This window comes from Pseudopodoces humilis, chromosome 1 (assembly GCF_049639895.1).
Source record: "Pseudopodoces humilis isolate 2021_Gansu_Grassland_sample_001 chromosome 1, ASM4963989v1, whole genome shotgun sequence".
Taxonomy (NCBI): Eukaryota; Metazoa; Chordata; class Aves; order Passeriformes; family Paridae; genus Pseudopodoces; species Pseudopodoces humilis.
The window spans coordinates 91,220,967-91,245,149 of NC_142200.1; positions in this window are offsets into that span (position 1 = coordinate 91,220,967).

A 24,183-nucleotide genomic window follows, 5' to 3' on the forward strand; every position below is an offset into this window, starting at 1 on the left:
TAGAAACCAAAGCAAGAAACAACTTCTCAGCTTCTTCTAAAACTTACCCAAATTGTCTGGCATGGAGTGTGATAGAATGGATCCATATTGGTGCTTTGGAAAGGAATTCTATTGTTAAAGTCTTTGTCCTGTAATTTAGCTGTGAAAAAAGTAAAAAAAACAAGTGAGAGTTCACCATATTGCGGTGTTTCTAAGGTGATACTTTCAATGTAAGTCATTAAGAAAAGGGAGGGTAGAACAAAATAGATAGGAGACTGCAAAATCTGTCCCAGTTTTATGATGGATAGTATTCCCAAAATACCTGTGAGCTAGCATAAGTGCTTAATGCATAAGAAAAGAAGAATTTGATCTGGCATGTAATTCAAAAAGGAAGTATTTAGAATGTAAGCTGTTTGTGGTACTACCAATAAAACCTCCAAACACAAAATTGTTTGGTAACAAGATCAGCAACATGCTACTGAAATGCTTTGTTTTCTTTGTAGCTGGGGGAAGTTCAGATTTTATATTTCACTGGAAATAGTTAAGGTGGTCTTTTCTTTTTATTTTTTTTACTTTTTTTTTCAATTTAGGGAAAAGCAGAAATTATAGCCATTTTGGAAAGTCTAATTCAGAGATGAGAAGGATTTTTTCTAATTTTGCTTTTTTATTTACTTTTTAAAAAAGTGTTCTTTTAAAAAATGGTTAAGAGTAATTAGTAACAGATAAATTAGTGACAGATAATGATATCTATTTAGTACAACTGTCTTCTTTCTTAGTACTTCCTCTTTCTGCTGTAATGCTCAGGCTGTCAATATTATTTCATTACAAAACATATAGGAGATTTATGAGTATTGCAGTTGTTGTGGTACCAGATAGCGGGAGTGCTTAGTGATATGCCGGTAAAATTAAACTATTTTTCAGCTGCCCTTTTACCACATAAGTAATAATACTGCACACAGCACCAACTAGTTATGAATATGTGAAGCCATAGTGTGAAAAGATCTGTGTAAAACTTAGCCATTAATATAACATTTTAAACTAGCCTTCAAAATAACATTCAGATTTTTAAAATGTGTCTAGTATTTGAAACTAGAAATAGGAAATTTTGTGAAAATTTAATTATTTCTCCCCTCCCTGTCCTGAGCTATATTGCCAGCAATCCTTGATAAAAAGAGATCCCATTTCTTGTCATGCCTGGTTTTCAAAAGGATTGGGAGTTCTGCCTGACTTTTCCAACCTCCCCCATAAGCAGCCCCCAGGTGAAAAGTGGCTGAACAGGTGCTGTGTCTCATCTGTTGTCCCAGCAACAGGCTTCCATTTCCATAATTGTAGGTGCACCTAAGGGGGAAGGCTGAGGAAAAGACATATGCCTAGCACATATTTCAGACTTCTGGACATCAGGTAAGTCTCAGTGAGCCCTAGGAAAGAATCAATGGATTGCTCTTAATTGATTGCCTCTTCTGTATGTCCAAGTTCAAACACTGTCATGCAGAACTAGAAAATCAGACCCTACCATTGCCTACCATTTTTCTTGATGTTTTTGCTCTGGATCCTTGTTCAGTGCTCTCAAACACTTTCTCTCTGTGGTTATTTGACAGGGAAAACAAAAAATATTTCAAAGTTTAAAACAATTTCCACAAAGACAAGTGTGTCCAGTCTTTAAATTACACCCTTTTATTTTTTTTTATTTTTTTTAAATTTATTTTTTATTTTTTGTTGTGATTGAAGCAAATCTTTATTTTTTAATTGTGACTGAAGCAAAGCATATCTTTGTGTAGCCAGTTTACACCCACAGGCTGACATTAGGCTTGTCTCGTTACTTTTCATTGACCTCCCTTAGAAGTAAGCCATAGAGCAGGAATCTGCCAAGCAAAAGTAGAAAAAAAGCCTCTCTGTAATGACACATTACTGGAGACAGAAGATACGCAGGGGTTCATGTCTTAGATGAAGAAAAACTATATTGCTGGCAAGCTACATTTAGCAAAGACTTATTTCATCTGCCAATGATTATTTAGAGTACATGCTCACTTTTCATATAGATACGCACAGATCCAAGCTAAACAGAGCTTCATCTGCCAGGGCCTCTGAGTAGTGCCACGATGCAAATGTTGAAGAGTAGTAACATGGCTCTAATAACAACTGGTTTCCCATTTGCTGGATGCAGATATTCAGACATTCTATTCCCAGTGAACACACTGGGCACAACACAGAGCAAATGATGAGCCTATATTTGTTAGGTGTGTAATGAAAGAGGGTAACACACTGAAGAGAATGAATTTCAAGTGTAACCAATAAAAACAATCTCCTTATGAAAGTATTTTAAATAGATTTGATGCTAGCAAGATGAGAAATCACAGAAATCAAAAGCTAGCCATTGCAGAATGAAACCTGCTGCAGACAGAGGAGCTGTAATTTTATAGGCAACACTGAATTTGGTTCCAGGAAAAATGTACACGAAGCATAGCTGTCTTGACAACCCCATTCAACGAGCTACTCAAGATGGAAGCTGTGTGAACAAAAAGCCTTCTGAAACCATAAAAGCAGCACTGAGGAGCTAAGGTGAAAAAGCTCTGAAATTATGGGAAGGTGTCACAACCTGTCAATTTATTAGCAGCTGCTTCTAAATCAGTATTGGGAACAAAATATCAAACCCTTCAAAAGTGGCATAATGGAACTGCTCTGAAAGAGGAAAGAAAACCTGTGCCACAAGACTGGGGTTTTCCAGGACTTTTGCTTAACGGCCTTTGGATGATTGTAGCAAAGCAGGGCACAAGCAGCTGATATCAGTTTTTCAAAACAATAATAATTTTAAGCATGTGGGACTGGAAAAAGACCTCGCAGTGACTTTTTGAGCAAACACTTTTAGTCAGGAATAATAGCTAAGCAAAAGGACAAGGCCCTGATTTTGTTCAACCTCTCTTTTTGTTTAGGAAGTGTGAAATGCTGTCATCAAGTCAGAATTTTCTTTTCCCACAGGCGTATGTTAATCTTTTACTCCCAAAGATAGACACTGCTATAGCTAGCGACCACAGGCAGTCTATTCAGTCTAACCTAATATTCAGGGTTCACGGCTTTTGAGGAGACTTTTGGCCTGAGGTGTTAAACAAGAGGTGGCTTTAACTAAGTGTCAAGAGTACTGATTTTCACCAAAAAGCTGCTTATGATCAGCAAGAGCAAAGCTGAGAATATGGCACTGAATAAAAACCTGGAGCTAGATCACTCCTAACAAAGCTGAGGGTAGGATTGCTTTTGTGGAATGATGGCAAGTCCCAGGTCAGTGTGCTGATAATAACTGCTGCAAACATTAGTTTAGCAGCAAATGGTGTTCCTGATAGAAAGGGAGGAAGGTGTAAGGATGAAGGAAGAAATAAACCACCTATCTGGTCTCTTTGAACACGGTGGAGCTTTAAACTAATCCTGGCAGCTTGTTTGCTGGTGGCACAGAGGAGATCCTGACCTGATAACATGAATTTTGTCAGTCAAGTGCTACCAGTCAGGTTAGGATAGGGGGAAACTGCCTGCCAAGGTACCTGGCAGCCTTATGCCAATGCCATAAGCAGAACAAAACAATTACAGAGTAAGGATGTAGGCAGGATACAGGAGACAGGCAGCAGGGTGAACTGAGCTGTTTGAAACCTCTCTGTACGGTTGCTGCACTACCCTAAAGCCGTAGAGCTCTTACAGCTTGCACTGGAAAGCAGCGGGATGCACGCATAGTGGCTGGGTACGAAAGGACAGAATGGGACTGAATCTCCTCCCTCATGGCCAGTGGTCTCAGGTAGAGCAAGGGAGTGGGGATATCAATTACCTCAAATGCTCTGTCCTCCTCCAAAAATGTGTGTCTAAGCAGGCCAGTGAATGCTGTGGGGCTGTAGGTGGCTTGTTGCTCCTGTTGATGCTGTTCTACTTTATTGAGGTGCCTCAGTCTGTGCTGAAGCCCATGCATTTGCCCTCTCCAGCAAGTGCCCTGAACCCTTCACTGAAGAGTTAGTCTCATGCTCTCTGACTCAGTGAATGTGAAAGCACTGTGAGCAAAGTGGAACACATCCAGAAGGAGAGACTGAGGCAAAATAGCCTCATAAGGTAATCTCCTTACATTATAGCATGCTTCTAAGGCTGTGGCTCAGTGCTTGAAGTCCACTTCCAGTGCTCTCTCTATGCCATACAATATATCTCAGCTAGACTTGTATTGCAAGTGCTGACACTGGGTTCGCACTGGTTCCAAAAATGTTGCTGGGTTATCTTCAACACCCAGCTTTATGATGACTGAAGCTGACTGTTGTCTTGTAGCCAGCAAAAGGTCAGTGTAAGGATACAGGCAGCATAAAGCCCAGTCACGTGGCAGTTCAAGAGAAATAAGCTTGAGTGCTCCTCTCTGGCCCGGCTCGAGCTGGGACATGTACCAATTTCTGCAAATGTAGGATTGATCCGCAGGTTCAGGTCTGAGTGACGAGTTCTCAAATCCTTGTTCTGAGAGTATGACGGAAGAGAATAATTTTTGTTGAGTGGACTGTTCAAAATACTTGCTTGAGAGGGGAGATATTTTCCTAAGACTCTGACCTAGCAACTATCAATTTATTGAAAATGTAAGAAATTAATAACCTGTAAACCTGAAAATACCTAATGTCTCTTTTGGCAATCCTATTGTGATAATTTTGCTAGAGCTTTTTGTACTGTTTCCTTCAAACTTTTAAAGTGAGAATTAATTACTCCCCCTCCCCGCTGCCCTCCAATCCATTTTTCTACTGTACAGAATACCCATGTTCAGAAGACATGACTATTCCAAACTCGATCTTCTGCTGAGAGCTCAGCAGAATCATTCACTTTAGTTTACATACAGTATACCCATAACAGGATGCTTCATGCAGAGAGATGTTTATCCCTCTACAATGCTTGGAGAAAAGTCATCCCCTTTCTCAAAGGCTAAACCAAATATATGTTTCAAAGGCTAAACCAAATATATACTGTTCACTATCTATTAATTAAGAAATAATGGTCTCAGCAAAGGGCATTTCCTAGGGATTAAGAACTGGCTGCATGAGTGGATAGCCTGAGATTTTTAATTAAAGGTGCAAGCTCCCTCTGTTCTGGTATATGAAATTCCATTTAAATGAGGTACTATTGAATTCAGAGGTTTTTCATGGCAGGAAGTTCACCAGTGCTGACAGGACTGTGCCCACCCCAGTTTAATGGGTGGAAACACAGTCTAGAAAGAAAACTTTTGACTGTCTCATTAGTGCCAAAGTATTATATTACTGCTGTGAATGTGGCCAAAGACATAATTTGTGTTGCTGGGACCTTCAGAAAATTATACCTGGTTCATCAGCGGTAGTGAAGGAGTTGTTTCCAAAGTTATAGGTATATGAGGTCATTCTCATCTATGAGCATCTTTCTCATTTAGAGTCTACACTGAAACCCACCACAGACCATCACCTACCTAAGTATGAAGGTGGGAAATTGTAGGACATGGAAGAAATGATAAAAAGGAAGTATATGAAAACTAGAGATGTGTCATGCTTCAAAACAACTAGAAGCAGTCTCCTTAACATGTTGAATGGGCCATGTTAATAGCCCTGGTATAAATATGAGGTAAATTAAAACTGCTGGTGTCTGTTTCCTTAAAAGTAAAAGAAAGTGCAACTATTATGAGTTTATGCTGTTCATAATCAAAGACCTTTCTCTGTCTGAGTGGAGATTATACTATATGCAACCTTTGTTCCATTCAAAGAGCCCCAAGGGCCAGCAGCAGAACTACTGCCAGAGGCAGTGTCTGTGTATCGCAGTCAGGGCTAAACAGGAGACCTGTTGGTCACATCAAAGATGGGTCTAACCCAGAGCAGGAATGCTGAAATTACCTCTGTTGGCCATAAAAATGTCCCAGCAGCTTAATCCCTGTCTTTTGTTGCTGAGTTGGGGCATTATTTCTGTCTTTAGTTTGTCTGAAAAAAATCATACTTTATCTCCCTCTAGTACTCATTAGCAAAAGAAAAGCAGGATCAGGCCCTAAATTTATGGAAATTAAATGCTGTCAAATCTGTTTAACTCCTGTAGGACTTTTTCACAACTTTATTATAGTTGCATCAGAGGCTGTTTTGTTAGGAAATAGTAACATATTTTCTGCTCCCCCACCTTATAGCACTACTGTAGAGAAACTGATCTGACAGGGAGCAAAAATACACTGTTGGAAATAAATTCGGTGTTATGCTGAAAGTCAGCCATGAAACCTCGTGGAAGATGGTGGGTGAGAAAGCTTCCTTTCCCTAGGAAAAGAACTGCCTTCTTTTTGGGACATCCTCATTGAGACTCCAGGAGCTGCACCATAACATTCTGCACCCTACGTACCACAGCACACATGCCTACAGTGCTGAACTGCGTGGGCTGAGGCACTTCTCCAGGATCCAACTGCAAAGGCTGGGGACAAGGTGGCATATGATGAAATGGAGCAACTCAGAAAGTGACAGCAGAAACATCAGAGAAGCAGACATAGCAAGTAGCAAGGACAAGCCAGAGCCAGCAAGGAAAACCCTTGTAGCCTGACCTTGAGAGAAACCTAAGAGAGGTAACTTGAGTTGTGGCTCAAAAGAAGCTTGAAAGTGTGAAAAGAGAAAACACTGACTATTGTTTTGACTCCTGCTGTGCCCAGAGTAACAGGACATTGTGTACATTCTTTCTAAACAAACACATTAAAAAGCTCAATTCACTCCCTCAGACGTTTGTTCTCCAAACACGAGTAACTTGTAGGGACCCTGAATATTGGTCAACTAGCTGGGTCAAAGAGGGTAACAAGAAGTATTTTAATAAGGGGGACTTTCTCCTCAGGATTGATTTTTCTTTTTCTTGTCTCTAGTAAAAGATTTTAGTCCTTGTCTTGGTGATATTGTCATTAGCATTGTCATAGCAACTGATAAACAAGGAGAAAGAGATGTGCAACAAACTTTTTTTTTTTTAAAGGCAGTCCAAATGTCTTACTAACAAGTAATTTGGTGACAGAATTTAGCAAAGCGGCTGCACAGTAAATGGGTTTATCTTTAAACATAATGCTCTTTTCCATTTTAACTGAGCATAAAATCGTATCTTTAAAGGATTGGCAAAAAGCGGGGCTTTATGCCTCTTGAGTAGTTCCATGTGACATATGGTCTTTCCAAGCAATAGTTTTATCGGCTGTGCACAGTAGCAGCAGATTTGAGCTAATGTTCCTGTGAAAACAAGTAAGGGTTTATCCAAAAACTGAAGAAGGGGAGGAGAAAGGCACCTTTGCCCTGCTGTACAGAAAAAACAAATCGTGTCTTACGTCAAACTTACGACATCCCTCTATAAATATAGCAGCTACTGGTAGTGACTAACTTCAGCACATGCGCTGGGTGGGTTGAAGAGGACTCTGTGACCTGTTTGATTCCCTGCCCACCACTGATATTCCCAGGAGTGTTTCAGCCTTGTGCCGCTCTGAGGCCTTGGATGGAGCAGGGTGCTTCTCAGGAACAGATGGGGCATCCCTGCTCAGAGGGGCTTAGCTCCAGCTTTTCCTATGCAGCCACATCTTTCCCAACATAGATGCTTATAATCAGCATCAGGCACTGGCAAACAGCACAGCTTGCTTGTTGTTAGATGCATCTCATGGGGTGCTGAAGAACACCCTGTCTCCATGCTCCCCAACATCCTGCTTCACTCTGGGGTTACAGCCAGGGATTCTCTTAGCAGCTGGGCAGCAGTGCAGGGCAGGATGAGCCTCACATACAAATACACACTGTGTTCGTTTTAGCACACAGCTCTGCCTAAATATTGGCCTAAAATTATTTTTGAGCTCACTGCCACCTCAGTTGAGGACCACTGCATTAGAAATAGGATGAAAATGGAGCTCCTGAAACTGGCTTTGCTTGTCTGAGTTTCTCTTGGGACTGTGGCACCATGCAGAGTTGCTAACCCTGGGACAGGAATACCAGACCTTATATATGGCATGCTTACAGAGGACACTATGGTACACACGCTGCAGACAAACTACTCTGCAACAAAGAAAGGCTTTGTGCTGACTCAACAGAACTAGGTAACAAATGCAGCTTTAAAAATGACTTTTTCTCAATAAAAGGTAATCAGTTCTTCCTTTTTCTCATTGTGTGAGATACTCTATAGACTTTATTCATTAGAGAGCACTCTGCAAAGCTGAAGTAAGAAATGGGAAAAATAAGGATGGGAATAGAGTGGTAAATTCAGCTTGTATGTCAAGGAAATTACAATAAACTGATAAGCTTTCTGTAAAAAAACCTGACTGATGGTGCCATTCCTAGAATAAAAGCAACAAATATTCATTATGCCAATACCTTCAAGGTATAAAAAATGATGGGGCTGTCAGAGAATCACAGAATGGCTGAAGTGGGAAAGGACCTCTGGAGATCATCTAGGCCAACTCCCCTTCTCAAAGTGGTGTAAACTAGAACTCAGGCCTCTGGGCTGTATCCACTGAGGCTTTCAATGTCTCCTAGGAGGGAAACTTCACATCCTCTCTGGGCAGATTATTCAACTGTTCAATTACCTTCACAGTAAAAATGTGACTGACCTCCAGCTGGACATCTTGTCCCCATCACAAGCCTTTGAGCCCAGTAGTTCTGCCAGTTTACAGTCCACCTGCAAATTGACAGTCCACTGTCTATTTACTTACTATGTAGTTCATCAGTTTGCTGAAGGTTATGCAAGTGGTGTTACGGGAGACAGTGTTGAAGGTCCTGCCAAAGTTGAGAGAAATCACATCCATTGTTCTCCCCTAATATGCCAGGCCTGTCACCTCATCATTGAAGTTTATCAGTTCGGCCAAGCATGCAGTAACTGCAGTGTAGACCATGCTGGCTTGATAGCAGAGAGCTGAATAACATCTAAGGAATCATTTATTTAATGATGTCTGACTTCCTGATCACAAAATGTCCCTGAGCAGGCTATGCAGAGTTTCCCCATGTCCCTTTGTGTGTCCCCCCAGTGTGTTACACATCCTGAGATTGTAGTCAGTCCTGGTCTGCATGTCATTCACCTAGTTTATTATAATCTTGACCTAATGTCCAAAACCTAGCCAATCTGACTGGCCATTTATTCATGTAACATGCTTTGGTTCCCTCATTAATTCTTAGAATGAGATTTCAAGTACATCTTGAAAGTCGAATTTGGCTTTCAGCAAGTATTGATATGCTGTGAAAAATCATTGTATTTCATGTGCGTCACTGCTTTTTTTACAGGAAAATCTGGGGAAACTTAGACATGGACTGACGACATAAAGTGAGAGCTGGTGTCACCCAGAAAAATACTGGCATTTTAATGGACGACAGTTACTTAAGAAAAATACTTGTTTTACTGTTCTTAGTCAAATTTGTCAAGATATCGTGTAGCCTGTTGTGTTTATTCCTTTATTGGGTTCTCAGCTCCTGGGTTCCTGGTGGAAGAAGACCCCTGGAAACAGAAAATTACTACTGGATCCCAGTCTCATGAGCTGCCTTAACTTGTGCCAGTGTAGTGGGCCTTGCTGGAGTGGGCAGAAAAGCTGGGCTTAAGGACAGGTTTTAAGCTATTGCTGTTCTTGATTTTCCAACCTTTTCTTGAACAGACTGTCAAATTCTTTAGGCTGAATTAGGCAAGGAGGAGCAGGAACATCTTTTGCATCTCCTTTGATTCTTGATATCTTTGCAGCAGCTGTCAGCTTTGGTTTGTTCATCGATCATTCAGTTGAGCAAGAGCAGGAAGATGAAGGACCATTCACCCCTTGATGCTGTTAACAAGCCTGTCAGGCTTTGACAATTTAAATGAGAGACATTTCATAAAATTATGAGTGAAATTTTAAATGTCTCATTGAGGCATACCACAAAATCCTTTGCTGTCAAATGAGCACTTGCAGTAAGTTGTTTTTTTTCCCTGACTCAGCAGTCTGCTCATGTCAGACCCATCAGGTTTTTGGACACATCTTTTTATAGGGGGCATGCTCAGAAACATTAACACAAGCATTAACACTCAATTTACCTGCTGACATTACTGTTGCACATCAGTACTGTCATTTATGTGCATGCAGCAGGAGGGCAGGATAGTTTGATGAAGACTCTAAAATGCACTAAGCTTCTCTGTTTCCCTATCAAATACCACTACCTGATTTAAACTGACAGTATTTCACAACAAATTCAATGTAGTTTTTCTCCCCTGCCATTGTCTGAGTGGTCCACATGGTTTTAATGTGATGCTTTAGTCATACTATGAGAAATGTGTGTGGTTTTAATGTCTTTTTACTGTAACCGTGTCTTGGCTGCACACATATTGCAAAGGGCTTCCATTTGGCCCTTGGCCCAAACAAAAGCCCTGTGCAGTGGCTGGGGCCACCAGGGCACTTAAGAATAGCTGTGGCCCAGATCTGTGGCACAATAGCTACACAATCCCTAAAATCTTCCATGCTTGAGGAAGTCCATCACCCAAACCTCAGGGCCAGAAGTTGGTCTGTCTGCCTTTCACTGGGACACATGTCCCAGCAGCCTCTATGACAGCTTCCCAAATATTGCTCTTCAAGGTATAGCAGAGTGGGGTCATTTCTTTCCATGCGGGTTTCAGCTAAGTAGTGCATAAGCAGCCTTTTCTCAGTTGACTGGAAACCCCATTTGAACAGAAAGTTTTGTTTCATGAAGTCCAACGTGTGTGGTACCAGAATAATCTATTATATTACATGAATAACAGTTGTTGTAAGCTTGCTTCAGACAGAATAAGTATCTGTTTTCGAGCAAGGAGCCAAAAACAGAAGCAAACATGCAATTTATAGCTAGCTAGGTAATCCATCAGCACTTAGGCTCCAGCTTGGAAAAATATTTGAGTACCCGCTTAACTTTAAGTATGTGGATATATACATTGATTTCAGTAGGACAAACACATATGCCTAGACCTATGTGTGACTGGAGCTATATAAGATTAAATGCATCACTGAAAGAGTGTCATTAGAAGAAAGCCTAAATTTTAGCTGAATTAATTTGTCCAGAGATAAATATAAGACCAACTCCACCCTGGCTCTGTTTCTTTTCTGGTGTAGTATAACGTAAGCAAGATCCTATTACTCTGCAATATTGATGGCATACCTTCACACATAGGTGATAACACATTTTCAGCATACTATAAAATTTAAAATTGATCTTTTCCACTAATGGGATGTTTGGGGTTTTTTTACCCAGTTTTACTTCCCAGAATCTTCTAGAAACAATAACACTGACCCTGTGTGTTCAGACTATATGAGGAAGAGGAATTTACACAGTTGCCAAATTTCTTTGTTTTTCTCTGCTGCCCTTCATTGCCTGTACTTTTTTCCATGCTCAGGAGTGAATATACTTTCTGTCAGACTTTCAGAATATTTTCCTGTCACACATTCTCCTGCTTTGAGCTCTTTTGTTCTAATACTCTTGACATTTAAGCTGGGCACTTTAAAGGTTCTTTCTCTTTACTTTATTCTATGATTTATTGATTACTTCCAGCTTCTGTTTCCCTAAGCCTATTTCCTTTCAAGTTTTCTCACCCTTCCAGCTTGTTATTTCATCCCTTGATACAAATAATGCTTCACAGTCCCTGTTTTAAAGCCACAAGCATGGCACAATTTTTTCTCCCATTGGCTTGACATAGCAGCATTTTTTTACACACAGAGGCCCAAAGACATTGTAAATGATTACAGAGGTTATTGTTACTGATGAATGTGTCACGGCCACACATTTACAAAGGGCCTGCTGAGCTGCAATGTCCTTTGCAAGTGGTTCCTGAAGAAGTCATGGGCACTACTCCCAGATCAAGGGACTGCTCTGTGTGGGAAAGTGACATTGCACTGGGACAAAAATCATCATTGTACGAGAAGCCTCCTTCCCAAAGGCTGGGCAGTGCTGGCTGCACGAGTCTGACTGAAAACCAGAAAAGTAGGAGATGCTGGATGAGGGGGCTTGCCAGCAGTAAAGGATTATTGTGCCTATATATTGTGGTGCACATTCTGTGCTAATTGCTACCTGGTGGGAGCCACACAGTTGGTGACAGAGTGTGGCTGTATATGTGCTCCCATCCACGTTTCTGCAAGGTACAGTTTTGTTCTGGTGTTGGTCCTATAAAAGAAGGCTTCCATTCACTAGAAAGACCCGTTCTAGCATAAGAAACAGCAGAAGCTGTATTAGGTGTAGATCTCAGTATGAGTCTTGGACTGAAGTTACCTAGTTTGGCTGCATCCCCAATTCCCTGCCATGACGTTTGCATAATATTTGTGTCTGTCTTGGCATCTTCCAGTGACTCAAGCTATACAAATAGTTTTGGAATCATCAGATGGGAGAGCCTAGAATGAAGCAAGGCATTACTACCTATGCAAGGCTTTGAACAGCCCTCCTTCTCTGTCCCTTGTTATGGCAAAGGACTGGAAAGGATCCTTGTTTTTCTCACGTCTGTGTTCCTGTCTCAGACTGAGTGACACAGTGAGCCCTTTAATTTTCCCTCAGTGCCCAAAGTAGTGCAGTGATTTGCTGCTGTACATATGCAACACGAAAGCACAGTAATTCACCTGGATCCAGCTAGGAATTTGTATAATAGGCATTAAGGGGTGGATTGCCCAAGGTGACAGCTGGATTCTGTGCAGCAGAGTACTGTGTTTGGAGGGCCCCACTTTTGCCCATTTCCAACTCAGATACAATGGGGCTGTGAAGAGGACTGTAACCAACACTCACATATAAAGCATACTCTAGTCAATTAGTTAGTGATTTTTCTGTCAGCCAGGATTCTGTGCAAATGAAGAGATATCAAAGATGCAGAAATTGATTGAACTCAGCTGAACATGTACCTCCTGCTTGGGTTCTAAAGTAAATAAAGACCTTTTGCAAGAAAAAAAGAAAGGAACATTGTTTTTTACATTTTAATGTTTCAATAGAGATGAAAAATTAAATTGCCAGTAAAATTTTATGAGAAAGGAAATTCTTGTTAGAAATTTTATCTCAGAGTATTGATTTTGCTACTGTGAAGAAAATTTCTCTTTAAAAGTTAATAAAAGCAAACAAGGATATACTTTTAATTGCTTTAATTTAAAATCTTCTATCGTATACAGTATTGGTAACATATTTTAAAGGAAATATGTAGCTTGCTGGTATTCCTACATTTAAATGTCAATTAGAAAATTTTAAATGGTGAAAAGTTGGTCTTAGGTAAGTCTGTGAACACTACTCCTTATTAATCTGTGAGTGAATCCTCGGCCTCTGGTTTGTCTGTCAGAGTGCACATACCAGCAGGATGTTACTCTGGTTCATTTTACATGCAGCACACCAAAGGGGTACGTTGTCCTAGAGGCTTAAACTGTTTTACTTTATGCTAAAAATTCAGCCCAAATGATACAACCAAAGCTGAGAGATTAATAAATTGTAATAACAGTGCTTTTATTAACACTGGCAAATTGGAAGTTATGCTTCTGGTAAGAAAATGGATTTTACTGAAATCAACTATTAGTAAGAAATACTTTTGTTGTGGTTTTGTACATCTGTATGTATGCATTTGCATAAGTGCAAGTGTATTTTACACATGTACTTGCCTTTCCTCTAGGCAACCACGCAGTAACATTTTGGAGGAATAAGAAGCTGAATGAGCAACTAAGACAAAGCAGTGTTTTTCTTTTTCAGCAGTGGAAGTAATGTTAATCAACCATGTGGCTAGAAAATTTTGGAGAGGGCCTTCAACAAGTTCAGATTGGTTTTCTCATTTAAGAATCTCCACAAAAGAAAACAAAAAAAAATAGTCAAGATATTTCGAGATAACATGTTTTTCTTGTAAAGGAGGAATTTTAGCTTTTTTAATAGAAGCTGTTGATTTGTTTCTTCTGAGTTGCCTGGAGAATTTCCTCAAAGCAACCAGAGGTATGCTCCTCTTCCTTAGGGCTTTAATATGATCCTTGGGACCCCAGTGCTCTGCCAGCTCCAGCAGTGCAGGACAACTGAGGGATTCTGGATTGGAACCCCATGTGTCAGAATGATGCTCTTACATGGGTTTTAACAATGTTATCCTCAGATGAATTGGAGTGAGGCAAGCTCATGAGCTGACAAGCACAAATTAATCTCCAAATGAATGACCTGGTAGTTTGTGTGTCTCCTTATTTCTTATTTAATTTTGTTTTGGGAGTGGCTACTGTCTTGTGCTCTTGTGGCTTTGTTTTCTAATCCCACATATGTCTGCCAGCTGCTGGATACTCAGAAGAAGACAGTCACTTGGGCTCTTTCCCGTAAGCCATGTCCCCGAGTAAGTTCTCACACACAGAAAAGAAATTCAGGGCAACAAAGAGGTATCAGTGAAAAGGTTCTTTTAGAGTAAAAAATTGGTGGAGATTAAAATAGGGCAAAAGTTCAAATGAGAACAAGCCACTGCCAAGCAAGCAAGAATCTTGGCAAAAAAGAAGGAAAAGAAACATTGGTTTAAAAGGGAAGTAACCATGGCGAGGCAACAGCTCAATGCTAGAATCTGGTTAAGAACTAATATCACACAGAGCTGTGATTGTTTATTCAAGGCTAGCCCATGGGAGAACAGTTGTCTCCAATGAGTGTTCTCACAGCTTGGATCCAAAATTATAACTGCATTTTTTTAAGCATCCAGCACTTCAACACTACCCATTTACTGTTAGACAAAAGAAAAAGAAAGTACAAAGTTTTTTTTCTTCGTGTCCCTTGTGTGTTTAAGGCAGAGCTTTACATATGGAAAGGCATTTCATGTCAGCTGTTGAACCAGTAACATGCTATTCTGCAGCAGTTGCCAATGGAAACTGTTGATACATTTTCAGTGCCTCTCCCAAGTTTCAGAAGAAACTGGAAGCAGTGTATGGTTTTGAGATGTTTTGTTTGTGTGGGTTTTTGGAGGGTGAGAGAAGAGGTCTTGCACCCCTGAGCTGCATTGCTGCAGTTGTGACACAAAACAGCTAATGGAGTGTGGGAGCTAACAGCTGTGGAATTAAGTTTAGGCGTGAAATAAAAAGAATGGCAGCTTTGATACAAGTAATAATTTACTAAAGATGTTTTGTGGCTATCAGCAAACTCACAACATATGCACACATCCATACACCTGCTTAAGTTGTGCACCTGTTGTCCTACAAATAAATCAAAAGGGAAAAATGGAAGCTTCCAATGTTCTGCTATAAATAAAAGATGATTAATGCCATTATGGTGACAAACAGGTATTGGCAGCACACAGAAAGAATGGAAGATTGTCATCTAATTTGCTCTTTTGTTTCAACATCTAGATGAGCTTGGAATACATATACAGTGCTAGAGGGCACAGCTGCAGCCCAGCAGATGAGAAAGAGAGAGCAGGTCAAATTCATCTCTCACTGTTAAGTCAAAAGTAGCTCAACCAAAGCACAAATTATCATGGAAATGAACACCATTTGATTTTTTTACAATATGGAGGATTTTGTCACTTACACAAATTTATTGCTCAGAGCTTTTTGGCCCAAGCTACGACACAGTGGTCTGCACTGGGTCTGCAGGTCTCGGCACTTCTGGGAACCTGACTTTGCAGCTATTCTTTGGAGACCTGTAGGTCTGTGTGGAAGGTCTCTTTTTGGAATTAGTATGCACATCCTTAAAAAGATCTTTCAGGCTAAGACCTAAATTCCTACATTTGCACTTTGTGGAATTGTTTACACATCTGCAGAGGGCAGCTTAGAATATTGCTGGAGTCTTTGGTCTCTTCAAGTCAACAGGGTACATGGAAATTGCTGTGTAGACAACTTCAAAGCTCCCGTTTACCCCCGGACTAATTAAAATTTAGGCAATAGAAGCACAATTTCTTTGAACTTTTCTACTTCAGAGCTGGCTACACTGGCGGTCAAGGTGATTAAAAAATATTTTTTCTTAATGGAGAGGGTTGGATTTTTGAGGGTAAGCCTAAATTCTTTCCCTTGCCTCTGTCCTGTCTTTCTCTTCCACCTCCCCACCCCATGCCCTTGGACGCATGGCATTCCCCCCCACCAAGGCAGCTAACTGCCTGTGGAATTGCCTCTCCTGGATTCAGACTCTCAGGTAGGCTGAGAATGGCCAGTTGGGAAAATCACTCTATATGAGTGCCATTCCTTGATTTACAAGGCGCTTATTCTAAGGTACAATTTATTTTGGTGTGTTAATGGCATCTGAAGTGTGTTTTGCCCATTCTTGTGTAAATGTAGCATATATTAGGGACAGAGAGGCAGGGAAATCTGTGTCTGATATTGGTGCATTTTCTCTGTGCCTTCACAGTTCTGAGGAGCATCTCCCAAAACTCACAGCTGCCATTGTATCAAGCCAAAGTGCTACAGCATGTTAGAGAGAAATGCACAGTCTTCTATTAATTTTTTTCTTTACCTGTCATCTGAAGTGAAATCACTCAGAGCAGGAACTCCTCCTCAGTCTCTCTGTATGGAAAAATCAAAACCTTGTCCTTTTGTGGTGTTCTGCATCCCACCTGCACTGTGCTAATCTCCTAATGTCAGACTCTGTATCCCTGACATATCAATGGAGTTGCACAGGAAGAACAGAATTTGGCACTTGGTTTTATCTATTTAAGAACTCAGAGGTCTGCAGGAGAACAGAGGCTTTACATTTATTTTTATTATTATGTATACTTTTCTGGGAGCAGAACAGGAATGCCCACATTTGATGCCAGGCTCTTGTGCAGGGCAAAATCTGCTTTCAAATTCTTTCTGCATATTTCTGATCTGTGATAAAGATCTCTGTAGTGTCTTTCATATTCACAGCCTGATCCAAGGGGTGCTGGGTCCCTCTCTGCACAGATACATTCCTGCTATAAACAGGCGCTTGCACGGAAATCAAGAGGCAACCCAAAGCATATGTGAAAGTGAACTCAGCCCACTTTTAGTGCATAACTTAACTCTGCTAAACAGGAATATATGTTCCACTTTTGTGTTATTGTTTTCTCCTTGGTTGACAGTGAGAGCCTTTGGATTCTGCAGTATGGAGTGAGGACACATTGTCATTCTTCCTTGATGATTTTTTCCTTTTTCACCATTGTCAGGAATTCACAATCCAAATGACTCTCATTATGTGAGCAAATATTACCTTAGTTTGAATTAATTTATTTTTGTTGCAATCACCTTTGAATGTTACTATAGTAATATCTCTGGTGTTTCCTGTCAAGAAACTGTCACAGAAAATTTCATAAGCCTTTTATGCAGGTTTTAAACCTATACTGCAAAGAAAACAATGGATATATTTTATTATTATGGTTGCCTGTAAATAATAAGGATATTTTAAATGCACATAATTGCATCATAAGAAAAGGATACAAAGATGCCAGAACAAAACAGGTTAAAAACAAGAAAATACTGAAATTAAAGTTAATATTATCCCCCTTGCTCAACCTTTGCCCAAAACTCTACTTCATCCCATTCATGCCTTTTTTTTTTTCTGGGCATGAACAGTTCTAGAAAGTGTAACTGAAAAAGAAAATTCCCTAGTTTTGTGCTCCATTAGCAGTAGCACACTATCCTTCATCCATTGTAGGGAAGGACTAGGTTGTATCGCTGTCTGGAGCATGCCAAGTCACCTCATAGCAAGACCATGTAATTTGGTCTCTAGGCATGAGAGGCTGAAACATCCTCATTGGAAGGTTCTGAAAGTGGGATTCTTCAGATACTTCAGTTGCTAAGCCTCAAAAAGTCTTCTTCAGACACAGACATATGGTGATTTTCATTTTATATATGTATATTTATGTATACAATTTGCCACATTTGAGAAAAATGTCCACTAAAATGGCAAACAAGCATATGCACAGTGGCATCCTGAAAGCACATACTCAGTTTCAAGCAGCACAGTGTTAGGGCATCTGAATGAAGTCTGTATGCTTTTTGTTTTTACAAACGAATAACTTTCCTTGATTTCAATCTCAGCTTCATAGAAAACCCAAAAAACCTGAAATATTTTGATTGAGGTTCTCCCAAATCATTAGCTTTGGATGGTCAACAGGGAAAGAAAAATATTCAGTTCAATGATTTAACAATTAAATGTTTAAACAATTTAACCTGGCAAAATTCTGAGAATGTAAGAGTGGAGTATTGCAATGGGAAGATGCTCAGGGGACAAAAGGGGACCTGTGTGTTCTCTAAAGCACAGAGGGAAAGAAACATTTGTCCACAAATGTTTATGTGCATCTGTCTCCTGTCACTCACAGCATTCCATACTGAACAGTTTGCCTGGCATTCCCATGCGTGTGGCTTGGTGCATCATCTTACGTTGCTTATCCAAGTGTGGCTTTTCCTGAAATTTAAGAGCTGGCTCAAAGCACCTGAGAAGGGGTTGGTTTGTGAGCTCTTCTCCATAGATTGACATGTGTACAGTGAGCAGACGTAGACCCAAAGAGACAATTCAACATTCCTGCAGTGTTTGGCAGGAATTCCTCTTTCTTCTCGTCTCTGCCTGCCTTGAGCTTCCTGCTGCCAGTTCTCCTCATTGTAAGAATGGAGGTGCCAATACTTCCATTCAAGATGTCAGAGGGTGCAGGAGAAGCTGCTGGCTGCTGCTGTATGAGCAAAACCAGCCACCTGTCCAAGTTTGTGTTTCAGCAACGGGATCAGACCAAAAAAAGGAAAAAAAAAATAAAGAAAAGTGAGCACATGTTTTTTCTGAGATGAACTAGAGAACCATCCATACTCCTGGAGAAGTGAAGCCTAAGCTGAACCTCAGTAGGCATAATGCAGTTCAGTCCTGCCATGGGAAAGCAACTTCGTTTTCCAGTGAGGATTTGTCCACTGAAACAATTTATTGTCTCTTTAAAAGAGGCTGAAAACACAGACCAACCAGGAGAAGACACAGTATTCCCCATGTTGAGTGAGGTTACCATGGCAGAGTCCCACTGCTAGAGTCACAATTTTCTGCTGCTGTACCATATGCTTCACAGAGAGACCTGTTATTTAAGTTTCCTTATATATCTCCTGGAAAAGGGTGCTGTTAGGTAACAAAAATCTGTCAATTTCTTTATGGCTAGTTCAGTAGTAGACCAAAGACAAGGATTATTGCATGGATGGATTTTTTTTCAGGGTCATGAACCAGCCCACACAGATTAATTTTATATTTTAGACTTCTTGTGGTTACCATTTTATCAGTCACTGTAAGTAGGCAGCAGGCTCTCGCTTCAGCTGTGAAGAACGAAGCATTTTAGATGATGAAGTGGTGTTAGGAACTTGACATAGCTGTAGAATAAGATCTTTAAAAGAGTACATGCCTGTACCTTATGCAAACAAACGTCCATTGCTGGCTTTGGGACAAAGGGTGAAGGAAGGGCTGGTATGGAAACACTGCTGCAGGACAGCTACCAGGGGACTGACAAGTACTAACTGGGTCTATAAAGGAGAGGGAGGATAAAACATTGATGGTATGTGATGGGATACTGCACAAAAGGAAAAGACATGAGAGAAGGCAATAGTAAAGAGAAGTTGGAAGAAAACAGAACTGTTGGAGAAGGGAGAAGAGAACAGCAGGCAGCAGAAGCAGGGAGTTTAGTAAAAAATATAGAGACTCACAAGTACAAGATGGAAATATTTTAGCACTGTAGGAGGATAAATTTGCAGACAAATTCTGTTTATTTCCTTGGCCAAAAGTTCATGCTTTATAGAACAAGCAAAGCTCTCTCTGGTAGCATCACTTATGCCAGCTCACTGAACTTTCTCCTTCAGATGCAACCATTATTTATTTGTGTGGGCATGCTGTCTTCCCTGTGGAGCAGGAGGAGGGTGATTGGAAGCATTTTGCCAATGTCATTTTCAGTGGGACAAAATTTCAACACCTAGGGCCAAGAGTCCAATCAAAAATGTGTTTGCAAAGAGGATTCCATTGTTCAGTATTTCACTTAGCAGCTCTGAACTGAGCTCATATTCAGCCTATCTGTGGGGATGCATTTGCAGGTTTCATCACCAGCAAACTTGGTAGGTTCACAGCATAAAATAAAGACTTATTTCCCATCTGTTTTGCCTTTTAGCATTTGTCCATCATACACTGACACTTCAAGCTGGCTTGCTGTGATTAGCTTACTGTGGCAGAGAGATTGCTCACACATCAGTCAGAACTTGTGCTCACAGTCCTGGGCTGAAGCTGAAAGTCAAATCCACGCAAAACCCTTGAACTATTATAACAGCCTAATGCCACTGGAAAATTCTTTACTTTTTATCTTTCTTTTTCTATTACAAAGTTTTTGGTGAACAAGGTCCAGGAACAAGAATGAGTTGTGGTGGTGAGGAAGCAGCTGTAGCAGGGGGAAGAGCAGAAAAAGCAAGTTATTTCATATACAAATGTGCTGTGCATATGTCATGGCTCACCAGGACGTGAATCTGCAATGGAAATTAGAGAGCAAAGGGAAAAGCAAGAGTAGGTTTTTCATTTGGAGTCACAGTGACTTTTCTTATAAAGTCTTTGTGTTCTTGGTTTCCCACATTGACGGACAGGCCAGGGCATTTTAAATTAAGTAATGGTTCCACCAGAAGCTTTTTAGCAATGAGAGGGCTGGCTGGATTACGTGAGCAGTGGTCAGTCGGTCAGGCCATCAGCTGAAATGTGCTCAGCCTTGTACAGTAGCAGTTCTGATTGGATGTTACTTGCTGTGGTGACTGAGTTGGGAGATCTTGGCTCAGTTTTCCTTGGCCACAGATCCTTATCATAGAAAGGAAGGAAGGACAAGCTCTCATTTAAGAATTTCCATGGAAGATGGAAGTTTCTGCAGAAACCATGAAAGTACAGACATGAAGGAAAAAATCATTCAAAGAGGACAATGTGCCATTCAGAAGAAGGCAAGCCCATTACAAACCTGTCACAGATAGGAGAGAACTTCCTGTGCAAGATCATTGGGCACCTTCTGGTGAAGAGATAGAAAATGCCTGACTTTAATTTTGTATTACTGCCTGACTGCCACGGGAGTTCTTTTGAGCTGTAAGAAATCATGATAACAGAGCGCAGTGATCATATCATTTTAATTTATGCAACCAGTAAGGATATAGAATTATGAGGCAAATCTGTAGAAAAACCCCACCCACCTCCCTCAGGGAAAGTTACACATAGAGACCTATAGCAAAATGAGATTTCCAGAATAATAATAGCTCACCTTTGTAAGAAAAAGGTAATATTTAGGTGTCTGGTTCCTCCCTCCTCCTGCCCCCATCAGTAAACACTGTTTGTGTTTAGCATAAAGCTCCTTTAATTAGGGGGTAGTCTTGGTTCCACAGATGAATATTCCCATTCAGTTGATAGATCCAGAATCAAGCCCTGAATTTCTTTGGTAATTTAAGGATTTTTAATTTAGTAGTTTCCACTGAATTAAGAATTGATGATGTTTTTTCCACTGCAGTAAATGGAAGGTGCTGTTTCCAAAATATCTGCTACTTTGTGAGTGTGGAAAACCTGATGGTTTCTTAAGGTGTATCAAGGAGCTACAGACTTTTGAAATGTAAGTTACAAGAAAATGCATTAACACATAAGGCACATTCCATGTGAAAAACAAGGAAGGTGTTAGGAGATGGATAAGAAACTTATTCTGTTTGACTGTGGTGTCTCAATAGGAAATCAAGGCCGCTGCAGGCACTCTCATAGATCAGATAAGGCTGCCTCTACTCTTATTTTGAGCCACAAGTGCCAAACAAAGGCCGCCTGTGGCTGCATGTTTGAGGGAACAGGCTGCATGTTAAGTTGTGGTGTTAGTGCTTTTCACCACCAACCAGACCACTGTATACCTAGGTACATTGCTCTGTGACTCAATTCCCTCTTGCAACAGGGCATCAGAGGCTTCGTTTATTCACTTTTTATAACATCTCTGAGATCGCAGAATCACAGAAAGATGGAGATTGGCAAGGACCTTTGGAGAACATCTTGCTCGAAGAGGGCCACAGCTCAGATGCTCAAATGCTGATGCTATACAGTAAGCTAAATTGGCTCTAGCTAATCACTGTTTTCAAATAGGAAATAATTTCAGGTTTAAGGCTCATTGTTCTTGAAATGCAGATGAACACATGCCATTCCCTCCCCCTCCCGCCTCCTCTTAGACCCAAAACTGGTATCAAAACTGGCAACTGTCCTTACATCTTTTTTTTATTCTTCATTCATGAACAACAGTGAGAGAGAAAAGATGTGAAGACAGTAAATATTACATTTCATCAGATAAACCCTCTCTACCTTTGCATTTTAAAGTATTCTGGACCAGTTTCATTAGAAGGGGTTAATCCTTGAGCTCAGAGAACAAAATGTAACTCATTCCCCAGTCACTCTATCCCCGTCCACTGAGGATAGGTACTGCAGATGCTAAGAGTGCAGGGTGCCCAGAAGGAGCCCCCCAAGCTCTGTCCCATCCCAAATGGTGCCCACATGCCATGGTAGCCAGCTCTCCTGGGCCATGCTCAGCTCCTTCTGACTGGGGAGGAAGCTGTAATTGCAGCAGCTTGGGCAGAAGTGCTCATGCTTCTCATAGTGCCATCTGGGACACCCAAATGCCACAAACCCTGTTTTCCATACAAGCTCAGTAAGGCGAGGAACCACATCACCTCCTGAAAAACCTATTCCAGGCTCTGACAGACTCTCTCACCTGTGAGCTGCAAGGCAGAGGCCAGGCTAGCGGGACCATTCTGGCCCTGTGCCTTGTCCTCGTGCTGTCAGGAGGAGTGCCTTGGCCATCTTGGCTTCTGCACAGGGTCACAGAGCATCTCAGATCACCCACATCTAAAACCATTCAAGGCTGATTCTCTCCCTCTCACACAGTAACTAGATTGATAGATTGAGATTTAATTAAAAATGATCAGCTACTGCAAGGACAGGCATTTTCTTTCTTTTTTTATTTATTTTTTTTTCTTTCCCCAGGCACTTGGTTTGCATGTTTACTGTGCTAAAAACAGTTACGAGCAATCTGGATAGCCCTCTGTTAGCTGTGATGAAAACATTCTCCAGTATATCTGACAGTGCCTGCCACTGAAAAGGCCCAAGAAATACTCCAGCTCGATGGGGAATGATCCTAGCTTTCTACAAACGACACACTGAAGTCTTGACGCTGCCTTTCACCTGGGGCCAGTGCTGTGGCATCATCCCTGGTGAGGATTTGGGCTTGTTCATGTTCTGACAGACAGGACACATGTACTGATGCTTGTGGACACAAGTGGGGTACACTGTGTACTCATCTTCACCACGCCACATTGCTCACAGAACTGTGGTGGACATGAATGGGCAGGGAGCTTGCTGTCTGGGCCTGATGCTCTTGGGGGTGACTGACACATTCAGCAGGGAAAATAACAAAACTCTTTACAATTTCTTGGCCTCTGGTGAGCTCAGGCACCAAAAAATAAGCTTATATCCAAAATTTTGCAGAAATATTAGCCTGACAGAAAACTAGGGTATGACACAGTAGCAGCTCAGAATTGTACCCTCTGCCTTGGAAAAGCCTGACCAATGCATCCCCTCATGGGATGAGCTGAGGATCACTGCCCGTTCAGCAGCAATGTGATGCTGTGGCCATGGCCAGCTCTCCATCACCTCACTTCAGTCTATCTACCCCGTGGCATCTTTTTCCAGAAGCAGTTGTACAGGCCTTTTCCCTGTCTGCAAAGCTGTTTCCTGCTCCTGCATGCCACTGTTCATTTCCATGGTCATCCTACAGTTCACCACCCTCCCTGCTATGCCAGTGTGGGGCCATCTGTACGCTGGGACAGTGTTAAGAAATCCTCAGTATGGAGTTGCACTGAGCTCAGTGGTCAAGCGGGGCCAGTCCTGCAAGCAGGGCTGGCAAAAAAAAAAAAAAAAAAAAAAAGGAGAAAGTTCATATCTCCTTTTTAGTGATAAGGAATCCATTCATTACCAATTCAGTGCTCCCAAAAGTCCTTCTGGTTTGCTTACAGACCTCTACTGATAATGCAAAAAATTGTCTTTTCTTCCCACCTTACACACAAACATTTGGTTAATTTCATGGTTAGGATTATTGTTTTTGTAGGTTCTAGTTATCTGTAGTGAGTCAGAGCATTCCCAAAGCAAAGCTGCTTTATTACCAATTTTGAAAATGCCTCTGTCCATCATTATCAAATATCCTAAATACCCATGTTCAGCAGCATTCTGCTGGTACTTAGATTATGAGTCACTGGGTAATTTAGCCCTGCGAGTGAGATTGTAAACTGTTCTCCCCCTGCCTTTTCCAAGAGGAGATGCCAGTGGGGGACCTTCATTAATATTCACTGTAACATACATCTGTTAGCCCCCT